We start from the raw sequence: 22572 nt of genomic DNA on the forward strand, positions 1-22572 counted from the left end.
GTCACTTACCATTAATGTTTTCACTTCCCGTTTTAATCCTTTTAGTATTCCTGGTCCTATTCACTGAGCTCCCCTCAGTCACTGTACCTTGTGCTGTCGCCCTTTTTGATTTTTGACTATGGCTTCTCTGCCTTACACCTTCCCCCTTACTGCCTTTTGTTTCTGTCCCTGTTTTACTACCTTCCAACTTCCTGCATCGGTTCCCATCCCCCTGCCACATTAGTTTAAACTCTCCCCAACAGCCCGAGCAAACACCCCCCTAGGACATCGGTTCCAGTCCTGCCCAGGTGCAGACCGTCCGGTTTGTACTGGTCCCCCTCCTCCAGAACCGGTTCCAATGCCCCATAAATTTGAATCCCTCCCTCTTGCACCATCTCCTGAGCCATTCATTCATCCTATCTATCCTGACATTGCTACTCTGACTAGCTCGTGGCACTGGTAGCAATCCTGAGATTACTACCTTTGAGGTCCTACCTTTTAGTTTAACTCCTAGCTCCCAAAATTCAGCTTGTAGGACCTCGTCCCGTTTTTTACCTATATCGTTGGTGCCTATGTGCACCACGACAGCTGGCTGTTTACCCCCCCCCCCCCCAGAATGTCCTGCAGCCGCTCCGAGACATCCTTGACCCTTGCACCAGGGAGGCAACATACCATCCTGGAGTCTCGATTGCGTCCGCAGAACCGCCTGTCTATTCCCCTTACAATTGAGTCCCCTATCACTACAGCCCTGCCATTCTTCTTCCTGCCCAGCTGCGCAGCAGAGCCAGCCACGGTGCCATGAACCTGGCTGCTGCTGCCTTCCCCTGGTGAGCCATCTCCCCCAACAGTATCCAAAGCGGTATATCTGTTTTGCAGGGAGATGACCGCAGAGGACACCTGCACTGCCTTCCTACTCTTGCTCTGTCTTTTGGTCACCCATTTACTATCTCCCTCAGTACCTTTCACCTGCGGTGTGACCAACTCGCTAAACGTGCTATCCACGACGTCCTCAGCATCACGGATGGTCCAAAGTGAGTCCATCCGCAGCTCCAGAGCCGTCAAGCGGCCTAACAGGAGCTGCAACTGGACACACTTCTTGCACGTGAAGGAGCCAGGGACTGTGGACGTGGTCAGAGTGAAGCAGAGAGAGGAAGGTGAAGCGGGTGGAGGCCAGAGGAACAGAAAGATCCCACTCAGAGAAACAAGCCAAACATCAGTCTCAGCGTCAGAATGAGTTTCAATCTGGACCAGGATGGTTTTCACTCTGAATCAGATCATCTGCACATTTCTCCAAAAGAAACACCTTTCACACATTGTGGTCAAGCAGTTACAGATTTATTGAGCACACACTTCATGCAATAACATTGAAACACCCGCTGAACCGATCAGCCCACATGTGATGGTGAGGAACTCCGACATGTTACACTTCCCAGCTGAATATTCAGTGAAACAAACTCTCCACAATCCAGATCCTCAGGACAGTCGACTGCTTCATTCGAGACCTTTTTGACCCCAGGTTTGTGGCTGTGAAAGTCCATTAATGGGAAGCTCACAGACCTGATTGTGTGACAGAAACAAGAGAAAACCCAGCGAGCTGTAAATGCAGAGCCGGTCAGGCAGTAACTGTGGAGAGAATCCCAGTTACTCTTTCAGGGTCAGGAGCCAAAGCATTGAGCTGAAACATGATCTGGGGTTTCTCCACAGCCGCTGCCTGACTAGCTGAGAGTTCAGTGTCTGCAGGAGTTTCCCTGATATTAGTCCTGACCATGTCTCGCTCACACCAGCGGTTTGCCAGCTTCACGCTGCAGAGTTGTGACCAACAGGACATTTTCACCGGGTCTATTGGTTGACACGAGTGAAGGTGGGAACACATTGCTCTCTGCTCCATCAGGAATATCGCTCCTCCAGATAAGGAGCATCTGATTGGACCCACCACATATCGGAAAAGCTGATTCCCTCCCTTGTTTCATTGAGCTCCTGGGATCAGTTATCAAATATTTCACTTTGCTCAACAGAATGTGTTTCTGTGAAGGAAACAAGAATGCTGGATTTTATTCTGTCCCAACAACACCATTGTCGAGGAACCCTGAGGGAATGGATGATCTCTACCCAGAGATTGTGCTGGGATTCACTGTTGTCTGGACACCCATTCCCGGTGCTGACAAATCTCGGAATTCAGCAACTGGACACAGATCTTTATAAAATCCTCTCGTTAAGCAGAAGGTTAAAAATGGTCATTTGGGGTCAGTCTCTGTCCCACAGCCCAGTGGTCAGGACTTCCAAATGGAGGTTATACTTCCCTATTCCACAAAGCCAAAACTAAAAGCTCCCACATTCCCTAATATGAAGAAGAATCAATCGCAATGTAAGATTAACACACAGCGAGCGATTAACCCTTTGCTCGCTGCGTCACGCTGTAAGGCAGGGCTATTACTGAGCGAAGCTGTAAACACACAGGTGACCAGGTGCTCACTGGTACGATCCATCACCGTCAATCTTCTGGAGCAGCCACAGCCCAGAGCTAACTTTCTCCCAGACTCAAATGAAGCTTCAGGTCCGGGAATCGTTCCCTGAACGACAGCTGCAGCTACATCACAGACAGGAGACATGGTTAATATTGCAGTAAGGGGGGGGAGACATGGTTAATATTGCAGTGAGGGGGGGGGGGGAGACATGGTTAATATTGCAGTGAGGGGGGGGGGGAGACATGGTTAATATTGCAGTGAGGGGGGGGAGAAATGGTTAATATTGCAGTGAGGGGGGGGGGGAGAAATGGTTAATATTGCAGTGAGGGGGGGAGACATGGTTAATATTGCAGTGAGGGGGGGGGAGACATGGTTAATATTGCAGTGAGGGGGGGGGGAGACATGGTTACTATCGCAGTGAGGGGGGGGAGACATGGTTAATATTGCAGTGAGGGGGGGGGAGACATGGTTAATATTGCAGTGAGGGGGGGGGGGAGACATGGTTAATATTGCAGTGAGGGGGGGGAGAAATGGTTAATATTGCAGTGAGGGGGGGGGGGAGAAATGGTTAATATTGCAGTGAGGGGGGGAGACATGGTTAATATTGCAGTGAGGGGGGGGGGAGACATGGTTAATATTGCAGTGGGGGGGGGAGAAATGGTTAATATTGCAGTGAGGGGGGGGGGAGAAATGGTTAATATTGCAGTGAGGGGGGGGAGACATGGTTAATATTGCAGTGAGGTGGGGGAGACATGGTTAATATTGCAGTGAGGGGGGAGACATGGTTAATATTGCAGTGAGGGGGGGGGGGGAGACATGGTTAATATTGCAGTGAGGGGGGGGGAGACATGGTTAATATTGCAGTGAGGGGGGGGGGAGACATGGTTAATATTGCAGTGAGGGGGGGGGGAGACATGGTTAATATTGCAGTGAGGGGGGGAGAAATGGTTAATATTGCAGTGAGGGGGGGGGGAGAAATGGTTAATATTGCAGTGAGGGGGGGAGACATGGTTAATATTGCAGTGAGGGGGGGGGAGACATGGTTAATATTGCAGTGAGGGGGGGGGGAGACATGGTTACTATCGCAGTGAGGGGGGGGAGACATGGTTAATATTGCAGTGAGGGGGGGGAGACATGGTTAATATTGCAGTGAGGGGGGGGGAGACATGGTTAATATTGCAGTGAGGGGGGGGGAGAAATGGTTAATATTGCAGTGAGGGGGGGGGAGAAATGGTTAATATTGCAGTGAGGGGGGGAGACATGGTTAATATTGCAGTGAGGGGGGGGGAGACATGGTTAATATTGCAGTGGGGGGGGGGAGAAATGGTTAATATTGCAGTGAGGGGGGGGAGAAATGGTTAATATTGCAGTGAGGGGGGGGAGACATGGTTAATATTGCAGTGAGGTGGGGGAGACATGGTTAATATTGCAGTGAGGGGGGAGACATGGTTAATATTGCAGTGAGGGGGGGGAGACATGGTTAATATTGCAGTGAGGGGGGGAGACATGGTTAATATTGCAGTGAGGGGGGGAAATGGTTAATATTGCAGTGAGGGGGGGAGAAATGGTTAATATTGCAGTGAGGGGGGGAGAAATGGTTAATATTGCAGTGAGGGGGGGAGAAATGGTTAATATTGCAGTGAGGGGGGGGAGACATGGTTAATATTGCAGTGAGGGGGGAGAAATGGTTAATATTGCAGTGAGGGGGGGGAGAAATGGTTAATATTGCAGTGAGGGGGGGAGAAATGGTTAATATTGCAGTGAGGGGGGGAAATGGTTAATATTGCAGTGAGGGGGGGAGACATGGTTAATATTGCAGTGAGGGGAGGAGACATGGTTAATATTGCAGTGAGGGGGGGAGACATGGTTAATATTGCAGAGAGGGGGGGAGACATGGTTAATATTGCAGTGAGGGGGGGGGGACATGGTTAATATTGCAGTGACGGGGGGAGAAACGGTTAATATTGCAGCGAGGGGGGGGGGACATGGTTAATATTGAAGTGAGGGGGGGGAGACATGGTTAATATTGCAGTGAGGGAAGGGAGAAATTGTTAATATTGCAGTGAGGGGGGGGAGACATGGTTAATATTGCTGTGAGGGGGGGAAATGGTTAATATTGCAATGAGGGTGGGAGAGAAATGGTTAATATTGCAGTGAGAGGGGGGAGACATGGTTAATATTGCAGTGAGGGGGGAGACATGGTTAATATTGCAGTGAGGGGGGGGAGAAATGGTTAATATTGCAGTGAGGGGGGGGAGAAATGGTTAATATTGCAGTGAGAGGGGGGAGACATGGTTAATATTGCAGTGAGGGGGGGGAGAAATGGTTAATATTGCAGTGAGGGGGGAGACATGGTTAATATTGCAGTGAGGGGGGGAGACATGGTTAATATTGCAGTGAGGGGGGGGAGACATGGTTAATATTGCAGTGAGGGGGGAGACATGGTTAATATTGCAGTGAGGGGTGGAGACATGGTTAATATTGCAGTGAGTGGGGAGACATGGTTAATATTGCAGTGAGGGGGGGGAGAAATGGTTAATATTGCAGTGAGGGGGAGACATGGTTAATATTGCAGTGAGGGGGGAGACATGGTTAATATTGCAGTGAGGGGGGGAGACATGGTTAATATTGCAGTGACGGGGGGGGACATGGTTAATATTGCAGTGAGGGGAGGGGGGGAGAAATGATTAATATTGCAGTGAGGGGGGGAGAAATGATGAATATTGCAGTGAGGGGGGGGAGACATGGTTAATATTGCAGTGGGGGGGGAGACATGGTTAATATTGCAGTGAGGGGGGAGATATGGTTAATATTGCAGTGAGGGGAGGGGACATGGTTAATATTGCAGTGAGGGGAGGGGGGGAGAAATGATTAATATTGCAGTGAGGGGGGGGAGACATGGTTAATATTGCAGTGGGGGGGGAGACATGGTTAATATTGCAGTGAGGGGGGAGACATGGTTAATATTGCAGTGAGGGGGGGGAGACATGTTTAATATTGCAGTGACGGGGGGGGCATGGTTAATATTGCAGTGAGGGGAGGGGACATGGTTAATATTGCAGTGAGGGGAGGGGGGGAGAAATGATTAATATTGCAGTGAGGGGGGGAGAAATGATTAATATTGCAGTGAGGGGGGGAGACATGGTTAATATTGCAGTGGGGGGGAGACATGGTTAATATTGCAGTGGGGGGGGAGACATGGTTAATATTGCAGTGAGGGGGGGGCATGGTTAATATTGCAGTGAGGGTGGGGGAGACATGGTTAATATTGCAGTGAGGGGGGAGACATGGTTAATATTGCAGTGGGGGGGGAGAAATGGTTAATATTGCAGTGAGGGTGGGGGAGACATGGTTAATATTGCAGTGAGGGGGGGAGACATGGTTAATATTGCAGTGAGGGGGGAGAAATGGTTAATATTGCAGTGAGGGGGGGAGACATGGTTAATATTGCAGTGAGGGGGGGAGACATGGTTAATATTGCAGTGAGGGGGGAGACATGGTTAATATTGCAGTGAGGGGGGGGAAATGGTTAATATTGCAGTGAGGGGGGAGACATGGTTAATATTGCAGTGAGGGGGGGGAGAAATGGTTAATATTGCAGTGAGGGTGGGGGAGACATGGTTAATATTGCAGTGAGGGGGGGAGACATGGTTAATATTGCAGTGAGGGGGGAGAAATGGTTAATATTGCAGTGAGGGGGGGAGACATGGTTAATATTGCAGTGGGGGGGGAGAAATGGTTAATATTGCAGTGAGAGGGGGAGACATGGTTAATATTGCAGTGAGGGGGGGAGAAATGGTTAATATTGCAGTGAGGGGGGGAGAAATGGTTAATATTGCAGTGAGGGGGGGAGACATGGTTAATATTGCAGTGAGGGGGGGGGAGAAATGGTTAATATTGTAGTGAGGGGGGAGACATGGTTAATATTGCAGTGAGGGGGGGGAGACATGGTTAATATTGCAGTGAGGGGGGAGACATGGTTAATATTGCAGTGAGGGGGGGAGAGACATGGTTAATATTGCAGTGAGGGGGGGAGACATGGTTCATATTGCAGTGAGGGGGGAGAAATGGTTAATATTGCAGTGAGGGGGGAGACATGGTTAATATTGCAGTGAGGGGGGGGCATGGTTAATATTGCAATGAGGGGGGGAGACATGGTTAATATTGCAGTGAGGGGGGGAAATGGTTAATATTGCAGTGAGGGGGGGGACATGGTTAATATTGCAGTGAGGGGGGGGAAATGGTTAATATTGCAGTGAGGGGGGGGAGAAATGGTTAATATTGCAGTGAGGGGGGGAGACATGGTTAATATTGCAGTGAGGGGGGGGAAATGGTTAATATTGCAGTGAGGGGGGGGGACATGGTTAATATTGCAGTGAGGGGGGGGAAATGGTTAATATTGCAGTGAGGGGGGGGGACATGGTTAATATTGCAGTGAGGGGGGGAAATGGTTAATATTGCAGTGAGGGGGGGAGAAATGGTTAATATTGCAGTGAGGGGGGGGGAGAAATGGTTAATATTGCAGTGAGGGGGGAGACATGGTTAATATTGCAGTGGGGGGGGAGACATGGTTAATATTGCAGTGAGGGGGGGAAGACATGGTTAATATTGCAGTGAGGGGGGGAGACATGGTTAATATTGCAGTAAGGGGGGGACATGGTTAATATTGCAGTGAGGGGGGAGACATAGTTAATATTGCAGTGAGGGGGGGAGAAATGGTTAATATTGCAGTGAGGGGGGGAGACATGGTTAATATTGCAGTGAGGGGGGGAGAAATGGTTAATATTGCAGTGAGGGGGGAGACATGGTTAATATTGCAGTGAGGGGGGGACATGGTTAATATTGCAGTGTGGGGGGGGACATGGTTAATATTACAGTGAGGGGGGGGGCATGGTTAATATTGCAGTGAGGGGGGGGACATGGTTAATATTGCAGTGAGGGGGGGAGAAATGGTTAATATTGCAGTGAGGGGGGGGGAGAAATGGTTAATATTGCAGTGAGGGGGGAGACATGGTTAATATTGCAGTGAGGGGGGAGACATGGTTAATATTGCAGTGAAGGGGGGAGAAATGGTTAATATTGCAGTGAGGGGGGGAGAAATGGTTAATATTGCAGTGAGGGGGGGACATGGTTAATATTGCAGTGAGTGGGGGGGAGAAATGGTTAATATTGCAGTGAGGGGGGGCATGGTTAATATTGCAGTGAGGGGGGGAAAATGGTTAATATTGCAGTGAGGGGGGGACATGGTTAATATTGCAGTGAGGGGGGGAGACATGGTTAATATCGCAGTGAAGGGGGGAGACATGGTTAATATTGCAGTGAGGGGGGGAGAAATGGTTAATATTGCAGCGGGGGGGGAGACATGGTTAATATTGAAGTGAGGGGGGGAGACATGGTTAATATTGCAGTGAGGGGGGGGAGACATGGTTAATATTGCAGTGAGGGGGGGCATGGCTAATATTGCAGTGAGGGGGGAGACATGGTTAATATTGCAGTGAGGGGGGGGGAGAAATGGTTAATATTGCAGTGAGGGGGGGAGAAATGGTTAATATTGCAGTGAGGGGGGGGGAGACATGGTTAATATTGCAGTGAGGGTGGGATGGTTAATATTGCAGTGAGCGGGGGGGAGAAATGGTTAATGTTGCAGTGATGGGGCGAGGGGGGTAGAGTTTGGGGACAAAAAGTCACCTTCACTGCCAATCACTGGCTGGAACGGCTCAGGGTGTGAGGAACGCGGGAATTTGCTGCCAATATGTGTAATGGAGAGATAAGAGGGAGAAATGAACTTAGTGAGAGACAGAGTGGAAGAGGGTGTGAGAGGAACAGAGAAAGAGGGAGACAGGATGAGGCAGAGAGAGAGAGAGAGTGGGATAGGAAGAGAGAGAGAGTGGGCTAGAAAGAGAGAGAGAGAGTGGGATAGAAATAGAGAGAGAGTGGGATAGAAATAGAGAGAGAGAGAGTGGGATAGAAATAGAGAGAGAGTGGGATGGAAATAGATAGAGAGAGAGAGTGGGATAGAAAGAGAGAGAGAGTGGGATAGAAAGAAAGAGAGAGAGTGGGATAGAAAGAGAGAGTGGGATAGAAAGAGAGAGTGTGGGATAGAAAGAGAGAGAGAGAGTTGGATAGAAACAGAGAGAGTGGGATAGAAATAGCGAGAGAGTGGGATAGAAAGAGAGAGAGAGTTAGATAGAAATAGAGAGTGGGATAGAAATAGAGAGAGAGAGAGTGGGATAGAAAGAGAGAGAGAGTGGAATAGAAAGAGAGGGAGTGGGATAGAAAGAGAGAGAGAGTGGAGTAGAAAGAGAGAGAGTGGGATAGAAAGAGATAGAGTGTGGGATAGAAAGAGAGGGAGTGGGATAGAAAGAAACAGGAATTGAGTGGGACCTACACGAGGCAGAAAGAGAGAGTGGGACAGAAATGGAGAGAGTGGGGCAGAGGCGAGAGAGAGAGGGATGAGAGAGTGGGACAGGCACGAGACAGAAAGAAAGAGAGAGTGGGGCAGACAGGAGGCAGAGAGAAAGAGAGAGAGAATGGGGCAGAGGCGAGAGAGAGAGAAAAGGGGTTTTATTTTTTCTTGTAGCTCCAAAGAGAAGGGCTCAGAGGCGACACACGTCGAGTTGGTATCACATTGAGGACGGGGTTTATTTACAAAATGCAGCTCAAACAGGGCACAATGATGAACTCCACAAAAGCCCGTGAAACGCTCCGATTATGTCATTGCGGAACACGTGACAATAACACGCGGGCGGCTCGGTGGCTGAGTGGTTAACACGGCTGCCTCACAGCGCCAGGGTCCCGGGTCCAATTCCGACCTCGGGTGACTGAGCGGAGTTTACACTTTCTCCCCGTGTCTGCGTGGGTTTCCTCCGGGTGCTCCGGTTTCCTCCCACTGTCCAAAGGTTTGCCGGTTAGGGGGTGTTATGGGGGTAACGGGGACGGGGACCTCGGCAGGGTGCTCTTTCAGAGGGTCGGCGCAGACTCGATGGGCTGAATGGCCTCCTTCTGCAACATTGGGATTCGATGGATTTCTGAGGTTCTATTACACCAGCCAATGGTGTTACTCTGATACAGAACAGAAAGTAAAAGAGGGGCAGATGGAGACAAAGCGTGAGAGAGAGAGAGAGAGAAACATTGAAGGTTAGAGGGAGCGAGAGTGTGAGAAAGAGCGAGAGATTGAGAGGGAGACAGAGGACAGACAGGTTGAGGCAGCAACAGAGATGGACAGAGGGAGACAGAGAGAGAGCGAGGGAAAGATACAGGGACAGAGGGAGAGAGAGAGAGAGAGGGAGAGGGAAAGACACAGAGGCAGAGAGAGAGAGTGAGGGAAAGATACAGGGATAGGGAGAGAGAGTGAGGGAAAGATACAGGGGCAGAGGGAGAGAGAGAGAGCGAGGGAAAGATACAGGGACAGAGGGAGAGAGAGAGCGAGGGAAAGATACAGAGACAGAGAGAGAGGGAAAGGGAAAGATACAGAGGCAGAGAGAGAGTGAGGGAAAGATACAGAGAGAGAGAGAGCGAGAGAAAGATACAGAGGCAGAGAGAGAGCGAGGGAAAGATACAGAGAGAGAGGGAGGGAAAGATACAGAGGCAGAGAGAGAGAACGAGGGAAAGCTAAAGAGACCAGAGAGAGAGGGATGGGGAAAGATGCAGAGAGAGAGAGGGAACGAGGGAAAGATACAGAGAGAGAGAGAGAGAGAGCGAGGGAAAGATACAGAGACAGAGAGAGAGAGGGAGAGGGAAAGATGCTGAGACAGAGAGAGAGAGGGCGGGAAAGATACAGAGGCAGAGAGAGAGAATGAGGGAAAGATGCAGTGACAGAGAGAGAGAGCGAGGGAAAGATCAGAGACAGAGAGAGAGCGAGGGAAAGATACAGAGAGAGAGAGAGCGAGGGAAAGATACAAAGAGAGAGCGAGGGAAAGATACAGAGAGAGAGAGAGTGAGGGATAGATACAGAAACAGAGAGTGAGGGAATGATACAGAGAGAGAGGGGGAGGGAAAGATACAGAGACAGAGAGAGCGAGGGAAAGATACAGAGACAGAGAGAGAGAGAGCCAGAGAAAGATACAGAGAGAGAGAACAAGGGAAGGAGACAGAGAAAGAGGGAGAGGGAGAGGGAAAGATACAGAGACAGAGAGAGAGAGCGAGGGAAAGATACAGAGAGAGAGAACGAGGGAAAGAGACAGAGAAAGAGGGAGAGGGAGAGGGAAAGATACAGAGACGGAGAGAGAGCGAGGGAAAGATACAGAGACAGAGAGAGAGCGAGGGAAAGATACAGAGACAGAGAGAGAGCAAGGGAAAGATACAGAGACAGAGAGAGAGGGAGGGAAAGATACAGAGACAGAGAGAGAGAGAGCGAGGGAAAGATACAGAGACAGAGAGAGAGGGAGGGAAAGACACAGAGACAGAGGGAGAGAGCGAGGGAAAGGTACAGAGACAGAGAGAGAGCGAGGAAAGATAGAGACAGAGGGAGAGAGCGAGGGAAAGATACAGAGACAGAGAGAGAGGGAAAGATACAGAGAGAGGTGATCTCGGGGACAGCAGTGCAATGTGAGTCTGCCCCTTGTGTGAGGAGATCGGCCCAATCGGACTGGACTGTGACAAAGCCCCTGCTTCAGCGACACTGTCGAGGCTCAGACACCAAGACAGGAACAGGAGGAGGCCATTCAGCCCATCGAACCTGTTCCGTGGGACAGGAGGGTTGTCTGGGTGATAGGAGGGTGGCCAGAGGGGGGGTGGAGCTGCTGTATGTGAGGTGACGGCTCCTGATCTCTGAATCCAGACAGTGAGAGGCAGGTGTTGGTGTCAATATTGAATCTCGAAACAGTTTCTCACCTCCAGAATGATTTTCTGCATCGAGTCAGGATCAAAGTCTCCCAGCAATGAGCAATATGATCACCAGTTGAAACTGTTTGCCACCCATTCCTAAAGACAACAATCACAGCTTTAAAAGGTTAAACTCACTGAGCCCAGCTCCCAGGAGGCACTGGGGCCTGGCCATTCTTCCCTCTATTTCATGTTTCCCCCTCAATGTTACCATTGCCTCTTTCCTCTCCCGTACCAGCCTCCCGGAGCAGGCGCCGGGATGTGGCGACTAGGGGCTTTTCACAGTAACTTCATTTGAAGCCTACTTGTCACAATAAGCGATTTTCATTTCATTTTTTCATTTCACTCCATATCTGGTTCACACTCTCTCTATCTCGATATAGTTTCTACTTTCTACTCTCTGTGTCACATCCTCCCAACTCCTGTCCAAACTAATAAAAACATCAGGAATATGAGCGAGATCATCGAGTCCATCAGGACGGCTCTGCCTAATCAGGGCTGGTCATTGTGGATCTAACACCACTTTCCTGTCTTCCCGATAATCCTCGTCAATCCAAAATCTGTACCTCGCCTGTCACTCTTTGTTCCTCCTTCAATTGCTGTTGCTCTCGCCCTCCTCCCTGTCACAGGAGAGAGAGAGATGCAGCAAGATAGAGGGAATGTGTGAGAGAGATACAGCAAGATAGAGAGAATGTGTGAGAGAGAGAGAGATACAGCAAGACAGAGAGAATGTGTGTGAGAGAGAAAGAGAGAGAAATATAGCAAGATAGAGAGAATGTGTGTGAGAGAGAGAGATACAGCAAGATAGAGAGAATGTGTGTGAGAGAGAAAGAGAGAGAAATATAGCAAGATAGAGAGAATGTGTGTGAGAGAGAGAGAGAAATACAGCAAGATAGAGAGAATGTGAGTGAGAGAGAGAAATACAGCAAGATAGAGAGAATGTGTGAGAGAGAGAGAGAGATGCAGCAAGATAGAGAGAATGTGTGAGAGAGAGATACAGCAAGATAGAGAGAATGTGTGAGAGAGAGATACAGCAAGATCGAGAGAATGTGTGAGAGAGAGATACAGCAAGATAGAGAGAATGTGAGAGAGAGAGAGACAGCAAGATAGAGAGAATGTGTGAGAGAGATACAGCAAGATAGAGAGAATGTGTGAGAGAGAGAGAGAGATACAGCAAGATAGAGAGGATGTGTGAGAGAGAGAGAGAGAGATACAGCAAGATAGAGAGAATGTGTGTGAGAGATACAGCAAGATAGAGAGAATGTGTGAGAGAGAGAAAGAGAGAGAAATACAGCAAGATAGAGAGAATGTGTGTGAGAGATACAGCAAGATAGAGAGAATGTGTGTGAGAGAGAGAGAGAGAGAAATACAGCAAGATAGAGAGAATGTGAGTGAGAGAGAGAAATACAGCAAGATAGAGAGAATGTGTGAGAGAGAGAGAGAGATGCATCAAGATAGAGAGAATGTGTGAGAGAGAGAGAGATACAGCAAGATAGAGAGAATGTGTGAGAGAGAGAGATTCAGCAAGATAGAGAGAATGTGTGAGAGAGAGAGATACAGCAAGATAGAGAGAATGTGTGAGAGAGAGAGATACAGCAAGATAGAGAGAATGTGTGAGAGAGAGCGACAGCAAGATAGAGAGAATGCGTGAGAGAGGGATACAGCAAGATAGAGAGAATGTGTGTGAGAGAGAGAGATACAGCAAGATAGAGAGAATGTGTGTGAGAGAAATACAGCAAGATAGAGAGAATGTGTGAGAGAGAGATACAGCAAGATAGAGAGAATGTGCGAGAGAGAGAGATACAGCAAGATAGAGAGAATGTGTGAGAGAGAGAGATACAGCAAGATAGAGAGAATGTGTGAGAGAGAGCGACAGCAAGATAGAGAGAATGCGTGAGAGAGGGATACAGCAAGATAGAGAGAATGTGTGTGAGAGAGAGAGATATACAGCAAGATGGAGAGAATGTGTGTGAGAGAGAGATACAGCAAGATAGAGAGAATGTGTGTGAGAGAGAGATACAGCAAGATAGAGAGAATGTGTGAGAGAGAGATACAGCAAGGTGGAGAGAATGTGTGAGAGAGAGAGAGATACAGCAAGATAGAGAGAATGTGTGAAAGAGAGAAATACAGCAAGATAGTGAGAATGTGTGAGAGAGAGAGAGACAGCAAGATAGAGAGAATGTGTGAGAGAGAGAGATACAGCAAGATAGAGAGAATATGTGAGAGAGAGAGAGATACAGCAAGATAGAGAGAATGTGTGTGAGAGAGAGAGAGATACAGCAAGATAGAGAGAATGTGTGAGAGAGAGAGATACAGCAAGATAGAGAGAATGTGTGAGAGAGAGAGAGAGATACAGCAAGATAGAGAGAATGTGTGTGTGAGAGAGAAATACAGCAAGATAGAGAGAATGTGTGAGAGAGAGGGATACAGCAAGATAGAGAGAATGTGTGAGAGAGAGATACAGCAAGATAGAGAGAATGTGTGAGAGAGAGAGAGAGATGCAGCAAGATAGAGAGAATGTGTGAGAGAGATACAGCAAGATAGAGAGAATGTGTGAGAGAGAGAGAGACAGCAAGATAGAGAGAATGTGTGAGAGAGAGAGAGAGATGCTGCAAGATAGAGAGAATGTGTGAGAGAGAGAGATACAGCAAGATAGAGAGAATGTGAGAGAGAGAGAAATACAGCAAGATAGAGAGAATGTGTGTGAGAGAGAGATACAGCAAGATAGAGAGAATGTGTGAGAGAGAGACACAGCAAGATAGAGAGAATGTGCGAGAGACATACAGCAAGATAGAGAGAATGTGTGTGTGAGAGTGAGAGATATTCCATCCCACTCCCCCTCCCTCACTCACTCCATCCCATTCCCTCACTCACTCCACCACACTCCCCTCACTCACTCCATCCCACTCCCCTCACTCACTCCATCCCATTCCCTCACTCACTCCACCTCACTCCCCTCACTCACTCCACCACACTCCCCTCACTCACTCCATCCCACTCCCCTCACTCACTCCATCCCACTCCCCTCACTCACTCACTCCATCCCACTCCCCTCACTCACTCACTCCTTCCCACTCCCCTCACTCACTCCATCCCATTCCCTCACTCACTCCACCACACTCCCCTCACTCACTCCATCCCACTCCCCTCACTCACTCCATCCCACTCCCCTCACTCACTCACTCCTTCCCACTCCCCTCACTCACTCCATCCCATTCCCTCACTCACTCCATCCCACTCCCCTCACTCACTCCATCCCAGTCCCCCTCCTTCACTCACTCCATCCCATTCCCTCACTCACTCACTCCATCCCACTCCCCTCACTCACTCCATCCCACTGCCCTCCCTCACTCACTCCATCCCAGTCCCCCTCCCTCACTCACTCCATCCCATTCCCTCACTCACTCACTCCATCCCACTCCCCTCTCACTCCATCCCACTCCCCTCCCTCACTCACTCCATCCCATTTCCTCACTCACTCCACCACACTCCCCTCACTCACTCCATCCCACTCCCCTCACTCACTCACTCCATCCCATTCCCTCACTCACTCCATCCCACTCCCCTCCCTCACTCCATCCCACTCCCCTCACTCACTCCATCCCATTCCCTCACTCACTCCACCACACTCCCCTCACTCACTCCATCCCACTCCCCTCACTCACTCACTCCATCCCATTCCCTCACTCACTCCATCCCACTCCCCTCACTCATTCCATCCCACTCCCCTCACTCACTCCATCCCACTCCCCTCACTCACTCCATCCCACTCCCCTCACTCACTCACTCCTTCCCACTCCCCTCACTCACTCCATCCCATTCCCTCACTCACTCCATCCCATTCCCTCACTCACTCCACCACACTCCCCTCACTCACTCCACCACACTCCCCTCACTCACTCCATCCCACTCCCCTCCCTCACTCACTCCATCCCATTCCCTCACTCACTCCACCACACTCCCCTCACTCACTCCTTCCCACTCCCCTCCCTCACTCACTCCATCCCATTCCCTCACTCACTCCACCACACTCCCCTCACTCACTCCATCCCACTCCCCTCACTCACTCCATCCCACTCCCCTCCCTCACTCACTCCATCCCATTCCCTCACTCACTCCATCCCACTCCCCTCACTCACTCCATCCCACTCCCCTCACTCACTCCATCCCACTCCCCTCCCTCACTCACTCCATCCCATTCCCTCACTCACTCCATCCCATTCCCTCACTCACTCACTCCATCCCACTCCCCTCACTCACTCACTCCATCCCAGTCCGCCTCCTTCACTCACTCCATCCCACTCCCCTCCCTCACTCACTCCATCCCATTTCCTCACTCACTCCACCACACTCCCCTCACTCACTCCATCCCACCCCCCTCACTCACACTATCCCACTCCCCTCACTCACTCACTCCATCCCACTCCCCTCACTCACTCACTCCATCCCACTCCCCTCACTCACTCCATCCCACTCCCTCACTCACTCCATCCCACTCCCCTCCCTCACTCACTCCATCCTATTCCCTCACTCACTCCATCCCATTCCCTCACTCACTCCACCCCACTCCCCTCACTCACTCCATCCCACTCCCCTCCCTCACTCACTCCATCCCACTGCCCTCCCTCACTCATTCCATCCCAGTCCCCCTCCTTCACTCACTCCATCCCATTCCCTCACTCACTCACTCCATCCCACTCCCCTCACTCACTCCATCCCACTCCCCTCACTCACTCACTCCAGCCCAGTCCCCCTCCTTCACTCATTCCATCCCACTCCCCTCACTCCATCCCACTCCCCTCACTCACTCACTCCATCCCACTCCCCTCACTCACTCACTCCATCCCACTCCCCTCCCTCACTCACTCCATCCCATTCCCTCACTCACTCCCTGCAGAGTAATAAAAGCCACTCTCTCAGTTGGAGATTTGATGATTGCTCCGGGAGTTTTCCGGGTGAAGTTTGAGTTTAAAACCCCTCCGGATGCTGATACCTGGCGCTGGTGATGTTGGATTTGGGACAATCATTGAAGATGCACTTTGAGGCAGAGTGGTCTCTGGCATGGGTGACACAGTGCTCTCTGGCGTGGTTGGCACAGTGCTCTCTGGCATGGGTGGCACAGTGGTCTCTGGCATGGGTGGCACAGTGGTCTCTGGCGTGGTTGGCACAGTGGTCTCTGGCGTGGTTGGCACAGTGCTCTCTGGTGTGGTTGGCACAGTGGTCTCTGGCATGGGTGGCAGAGTTGGTATGACAGCTTTAACTGGAAATAAGAGACACAAAGGTGGGAGAATGAGTGAGGACAAAATCCCAACATCAAAGCAAAATAAAGAAAGTGCCGGGAATCTGAAGTCATTGCAGAAGCTTCTGGAAAGACTCAGTACATCTGGGAGCATCTGTGGAGTGAGGAACAGAGAGCCTTGCAGATTGAGGAACTGTTGTCATCCGAGGGCCAGAAGCCGACAAGGTTAGCTCTGTTCCTGTCCACAGACACTGCCAGACATGCTGAGTATTTTATATTCTTCTCCACAAACACCAAACTCCACTTCAAACCCGAACTAGAATTCAGCAAATGAGAGAGAGGAGGTAAAACAGCCTCCGCTATCATTTAAATGTGACCCCTACCCAGGTCCCCACACGTGACAGTCCACATCCTCCTGACCCCTCAGTAAGCCCCCCAACATGGTATTCCCCAAACCCGACCCCCAGGGCCTCTTTTGTGATCCATGCACTGGGACCCCCAGATCCCTCTGTACCTCAGAGCTCTGCAATCTCGCACCGTTTCCAAAATCAGCTTCCCTTTTATTCTTCCTGCCAAACTGGACACTTTCCCACTTTCCCAAGTTATATCCATTTTCCCCACATTTACCCTCTCGATGTCCCTTTACACCCTCCTTACGTTCTCTTCACAATTTACTGTCCTTCCTATCATTGTGTCGTCAGCAAAGTTAGTGAGCAGACATTCAGCCCCTTCATCCGAGTCCCTCTCTCCATGTTTCTGAAATATCCTCAGTGACTCAGCTTCCACAGGCCTCTGGGATCGAGAATTCCAAACAGTCACAACCCTGGGGTTTTATCATTTTTAAAACCTCTCTCCCCCTCGGCCCTAATTGGCTTCTCCTTATTTGGGGTTTTTGCCCCGTGGTTCAGAATTTGCCGACCAGGGGAACGAGCTCCGCCGCATCGACCCTGTCTCTCCATTTCAGTCTGGTTTAGATTGCAGTGAGAGCTCAGTCAAATTCCCACCTGGATGAAAAGGTTTTCCCTCAAATCCCCTCTAAATCTCCGGCCCCTTACCTTAAATCGCTGCCCCCTGGTTACCCCTCAACTAAGGGGAAAAGTACCTCCCTATCCACCCTGTCCCTGTCCCTCATAATTCTGTCCAAATCGCTCAGCTCCCTCCTCAGCCCTCTCTGCTCCAGAGGAAACATTCCCAGCCGCTCCAGTCTCTCTCGATAGCTGAAACATTGCAGCCTGGGCAACATCCTGGTCAGTCTCCCCTGCACCCTCTCTAATGCACTCACTGCTATAGTGTGGTGACCAGAACTGTACACAATCCTCTAGCTGTGACCTAACCAGCGTTTTATACAGTCCCAGCATAACCTCCCCGCTCTTGTATTCAGTGCCTGGGTTAATAACGGCAGGTATCCCATAGACCTTGTAAACCACCTTGTACCATCCTGCTGCCTTCAGGGACTTATAGACCTGCACACCCAGATCCCTCTGTACTTCCTGAGGTCTTCCCATTCATTGTATGTTCCCTTCCCAGCTTAGTCCTCCCAATAGGCATCACCTCGCACTTTTCAGGGTTAAATTCCATTTGCCGCTGTTCTGCCCATCTAACCAGACTGTCCCCTGGCCTAGCAGGATGGGCGTATGAGGAGGATTGAGTCGGTTAGGATTGTCTTCGCTGGAGTGCAGAAGAATGAGGGGAGACCTCATAGAAACCGATAAAATTCAACCAGGACTGGACAGGGTAGATGCAGGAAGGATGTTCCCGATGGTGGGGGTGAACCAGGGGTCACAGTCTGAGGATACAAAGAACAACATAGCACAGGAACAGGCCCTTCAGCCCTCCAAGCCGATACTGGTCATGATACCATCCTTGGCCAAAACCCTCAGCACATCCTGGTCCTGCGGCATCGACCATTTTGGACAGAGATGAGGAGAAATACCTTCGCCCGGAGAGTGGTCGGCCTGTGGAATCCGTTACCACAGGAAGTAGTTGAGGCCAAAACATTGATGTTTTCAAGAAGCAGCTCGATATCGCTCTGATGCCGAAGGGGATCAAAGGACATGGGGGGGAAGCGGGATTAGGCTATTGAGTTGGGTGATCAGCCACCATCATAATGACGGGCAGAGCAGCTCGAGGGGCCGAATGGCCTCCTCCTGCTCCTATTTTCCAGGTTTCTTTGACCAGCTCATCTATATGGTCTTGTAATCTAAGGCTTTCTTAGAACATAGAACATAGAACAATACAGCGCAGTACAGGCCCTTCGGCCCACGATGTTGCACCGAAACAAAAGCCATCTAACCTACACTATGCCATTATCATCCATATGTTTATCCAATAAACTTTTAAATGTCCTCAATGTTGGCGAGTTCACTACTGTAGCAGGTAGGGCATTCCACGGCCTCACTACTCTTTGCGTAAAGAACCTACCTCTGACCTCTGTCCTATATCTATTACCCCTCAGTTTAAAGTTATGTCCCCTCGTGCCAGCCATTTCCATCCGCGGGAGAAGGCTCTCACTGTCCACCCTATCCAACCCCCTGATCATTTTGTATGCCTCTATTAAGTCTCCTCTTAACCTTCTTCTCTCCAACGAAAACAACCTCAAGTCCATCAGCCTTTCCTCATAAGATTTTCCCTCCATACCAGGAAACATCCTGGTAAATCTCCTCTGCACCCGCTTCAAAGCCTCCACGTCCTTCCTATAATGCGGTGACCAGAACTGCACGCAATACTCCAAATGCGGCCGTACCAGAGTTCTGTACAGCTGCAACATGACCTCCCGACTCCGGAACTCAATCCCTCTACCAATAAAGGCCAACACTCCATAGGCCTTCTTCACAACCCTATCAACCTGGGTGGCAACTTTCAGGGATCTATGTACATGGACACCTAGATCCCTCTGCTCATCCACACTTTCAAGAACTTTACCATTAACCAAATATTCCGCATTCCTGTTATTCCTTCCAAAGTGAATCACCTCACACTTCTCTACATTAAACTCCATTTGCCACCTCTCAGCCCAGCTCTGCAGCTTATCTATATCCCTCTGTAACCTGCTACATCCTTCCACACTATCGACAACACCACCGACTTTAGTATCGTCTGCAAATTTACTCACCCACCCTTCTGCGCCTTCCTCTAGGTCATTGATAAAAATGACAAACAGCAACGGCCCCAGAACAGATCCTTGTGGTACTCCACTTGTGACTGTACTCCATTCTGAACATTTCCCATCAACCACCACCCTCTGTCTTCTTTCAGCTAGCCAATTTCTGATCCACTTCTCTAAATCACCCTCAATCCCCAGCCTCCGTATTTTCTGCAATAGCCTACCGTGGGGAACCTTATCAAACGCTTTGCTGAAATCCATATACACCACATCAACTGCTCTACCCTCATCTACCTGTTCAGTCACCTTCTCAAAGAACTCAATCAGGTTTGTGAGGCATGACCTACCCTTCACAAAGCCATGCTGACTATCCCTGATCATATTATTCCTATCTAGATGATTATAAATCTTGTCTCTTATAATCCCCTCCAAGTCTTTACCCACTACAGACGTGAGGCTCACCTGTCTATAGTTGCCGGGGTTGTCTCTACTCCCCTTTTTGAATAAAGGGACCACATTTGCTGTCCTCCAGTCCTCTGGCACTATTCCTGTAGCCAATGATGACATAAAAATCAAAGCCAAAGATCCAGCAATCTCTTCCCTGGCCTCCCAGAGAATCCTCGGATAAATCCCATCAGGCCCCGGGGACTTATCTATTTTCAGCCTGTCCAGAATTGCCAACACCTCTTCCCTACGTACCTCAATGCCATCTATTCTAATAGCCTGGGTCTTAGCATTCTCCTCCACAACATTATCTTTTTCCTGAATGAATACTGACGAAAAATATTCATTTAGTATCTCGCCTATCTCTTCAGACTCCACACACAATTTCCCATCCCTGTCCTTGACTGGTCCTACTCTTACCCTAGTCATTCGCTTATTCCTGACATACCTATAGATACCTTCTCTCATTCTTCAAAACTGTCACGAATTCATGTCCAGTTTCCTCAATCTCTCTTCATAAGGGACAGTCCCGACATCCCGGGAACAAGTCTGGTGAACCTTCGGTAAACTCCAGCTCTGGGAATAAAATCCTTCCTCAGGTAAGGGAACCAAAACTACACACACTGCTCCAGGTGTGGTCAAACCAGAGTTCCAGAAATTTGGAGCAAGACTTTGCGACTCCTGCACTCAAATTCTCTGGTCATAATGTCTAACATTCCTTTACCTTCCTAATTGCTCCCTGTAAATGCACGCTAGCTCTCAGTGCCTTATTGACGAGGACTCCCAGGTCCCTTTGTCCAGCTACACTTTCTAATCTCTCACCATTTGAGAAATAACCCACACACCTGTTCCTCCCACAAAATGGTCGCCTCACATTTTCTACGATATATTCCATCTCCCATGTTCTTGCCAACTCACCAAATCTGCCCAAATCCCCTTGAAACAGTTTTGCATCTTCCTCACAACTCACATTCCCACTCACGTTGTGCCTTCCACAATCTTGGAAAGGTGACATTGATCTATATTGTGAACAGCTGGGGCCCTGAGTACTGATCCTTGTGGGCCCCACTCGTCAGAGGCTGTCACTGTCAGAATGGGCCCTTTATTCCCGCTCTCTGTTTTCTGCCTGTTAACCAGTCCTGAGCCTGTGTCAGTATCTTGTCTCCTATCCCATTGCTATAGTTTGTGACCAACCTCCTGTTGGTGAGTTCATCAAAAGCTTTATGAAAATACAGGGGACGGGATTCTCCGAGCCCCCGCCGAGTCGGAGAATTGCCGGGGACAGGAGTGAATCCCGCCCCCGGCTGCTGCCGAATTCTCCGGCCCCCTAAAAATCCCGGGGAGGAGAGGGCGAGTGCCGGGGAGGAGAGGGCGAGTGCCGGGGAGGAGGGGGCGAGTGCAGGGGTGTAGAGGGCGAGTGCCGGGTGGGAGAGGGCGAGTGCCGGGGAGGAGGGGCGAGTGCCGGGGAGGAGAGGGCGAGTGCCGGGAGGGGAGAGGGTGAGTGCCGGGGAGGAGAGGGCGAGTGCCGGGGAGGGGAGGGCGAGTGTCGGGGCGGAGAGGGCGAGTGCCGGGGCGGAGAGGGCGAGTTCCGGGAGGAAAGAGGTCGAGTGCCGGGGAGGAGAGGGCGAGTGCCGGGGCGGAGAGGGCGAGTGCCGGGGCGGAGAGGGCGAGTGCCGGGAGGAAAGAGGGCGAGTGCCGGGGAGGAGAGGGCGAGTGCCGGGGAGGAGAGGGCGAGTGCCGGGGAGGAGAGGGCGAGTGCCAGGGAGGAGATGGCGAGTGTCGGGGCGGAGAGGGCGAGTGCCGGGGAGGAGAGGGCGAGTGCCGGGGAGGAGAGGGCGAGTGCCGGGAGGAAAGAGGGCGAGTGCCGGGGAGGAGAGGGCGAGTGCCGGGGAGGAGAGGGCGAGTGCCAGGGAGGAGATGGCGAGTGTCGGGGCGGAGAGGGCGAGTGCCGGGGAGGAGAGGGCGAGTGTCGGGGCGGAGAGGGCGAGTGCCGGGAGGAAAGAGGGCGAGTGCCGGGGAGGAGAGGGCGAGTGCCGGGGAGGAGGGGGCGAGTGCCGGGGAGGAGGGGGCGAGTGCCGGGGAGGAGAGGGCGAGTGCCGGGGAGGAGAGAGCGAGTGCCGGGGAGGAGAGGGCGAGTGCAGGGGAGGAGAGGGCGAGTGCCGGGGGAGGAGAGGGAGAGTGCCGGGGAGGAGAGGGCGAATGCCGGGGAGGGGGGGGGGGGGAGAGCCGGGGTGGGGGGGAGCGAGTGCCGGGGTGGGTGTGTGCTGGGTGTGTCCGTCCTGGGTGGTTGTGTCCTGGGTGGGTGTGTCCTGGGTTAGTGTGTGCTGAGTGGGTGTGTGCTGGGTGGGTGTGTGCAGGGTGTGTGTGTGCTGGGTGGGTGTGTGCTGGGTGTGTGTGTGCTGGGTGTGTGTGTGCTGGGTGTGTGTGTGCTGGGTGGGTGTGAGCTGGGTGTGTGTGTGCTGGGTGGGTGTGTGCTGGGTGGGTGTGTGCTGGGTGTGTGTGTGCTGCGTAGGTGTGTG

General features: G+C 50.9%; 1 long non-coding RNA gene across 1 annotated transcript; it reads right to left on the reverse strand.

Annotated features, from left to right (window-relative positions):
• Positions 1 to 1292: 1292 nt before the first annotated feature.
• Positions 1293 to 16325, reverse strand: LOC140406731 (uncharacterized). Its single transcript, XR_011939269.1, has 3 exons — positions 16261 to 16325; positions 11277 to 11366; positions 1293 to 2566 (listed from the first exon to the last, which is right to left on the reverse strand). It is a non-coding gene; the product is annotated as an uncharacterized lncRNA (long non-coding RNA).
• Positions 16326 to 22572: the final 6247 nt, after the last annotated feature.

Source organism: Scyliorhinus torazame, unplaced genomic scaffold, assembly GCF_047496885.1.
Source record: "Scyliorhinus torazame isolate Kashiwa2021f unplaced genomic scaffold, sScyTor2.1 scaffold_818, whole genome shotgun sequence".
Lineage (NCBI taxonomy): Eukaryota > Metazoa > Chordata > Chondrichthyes > Carcharhiniformes > Scyliorhinidae > Scyliorhinus > Scyliorhinus torazame.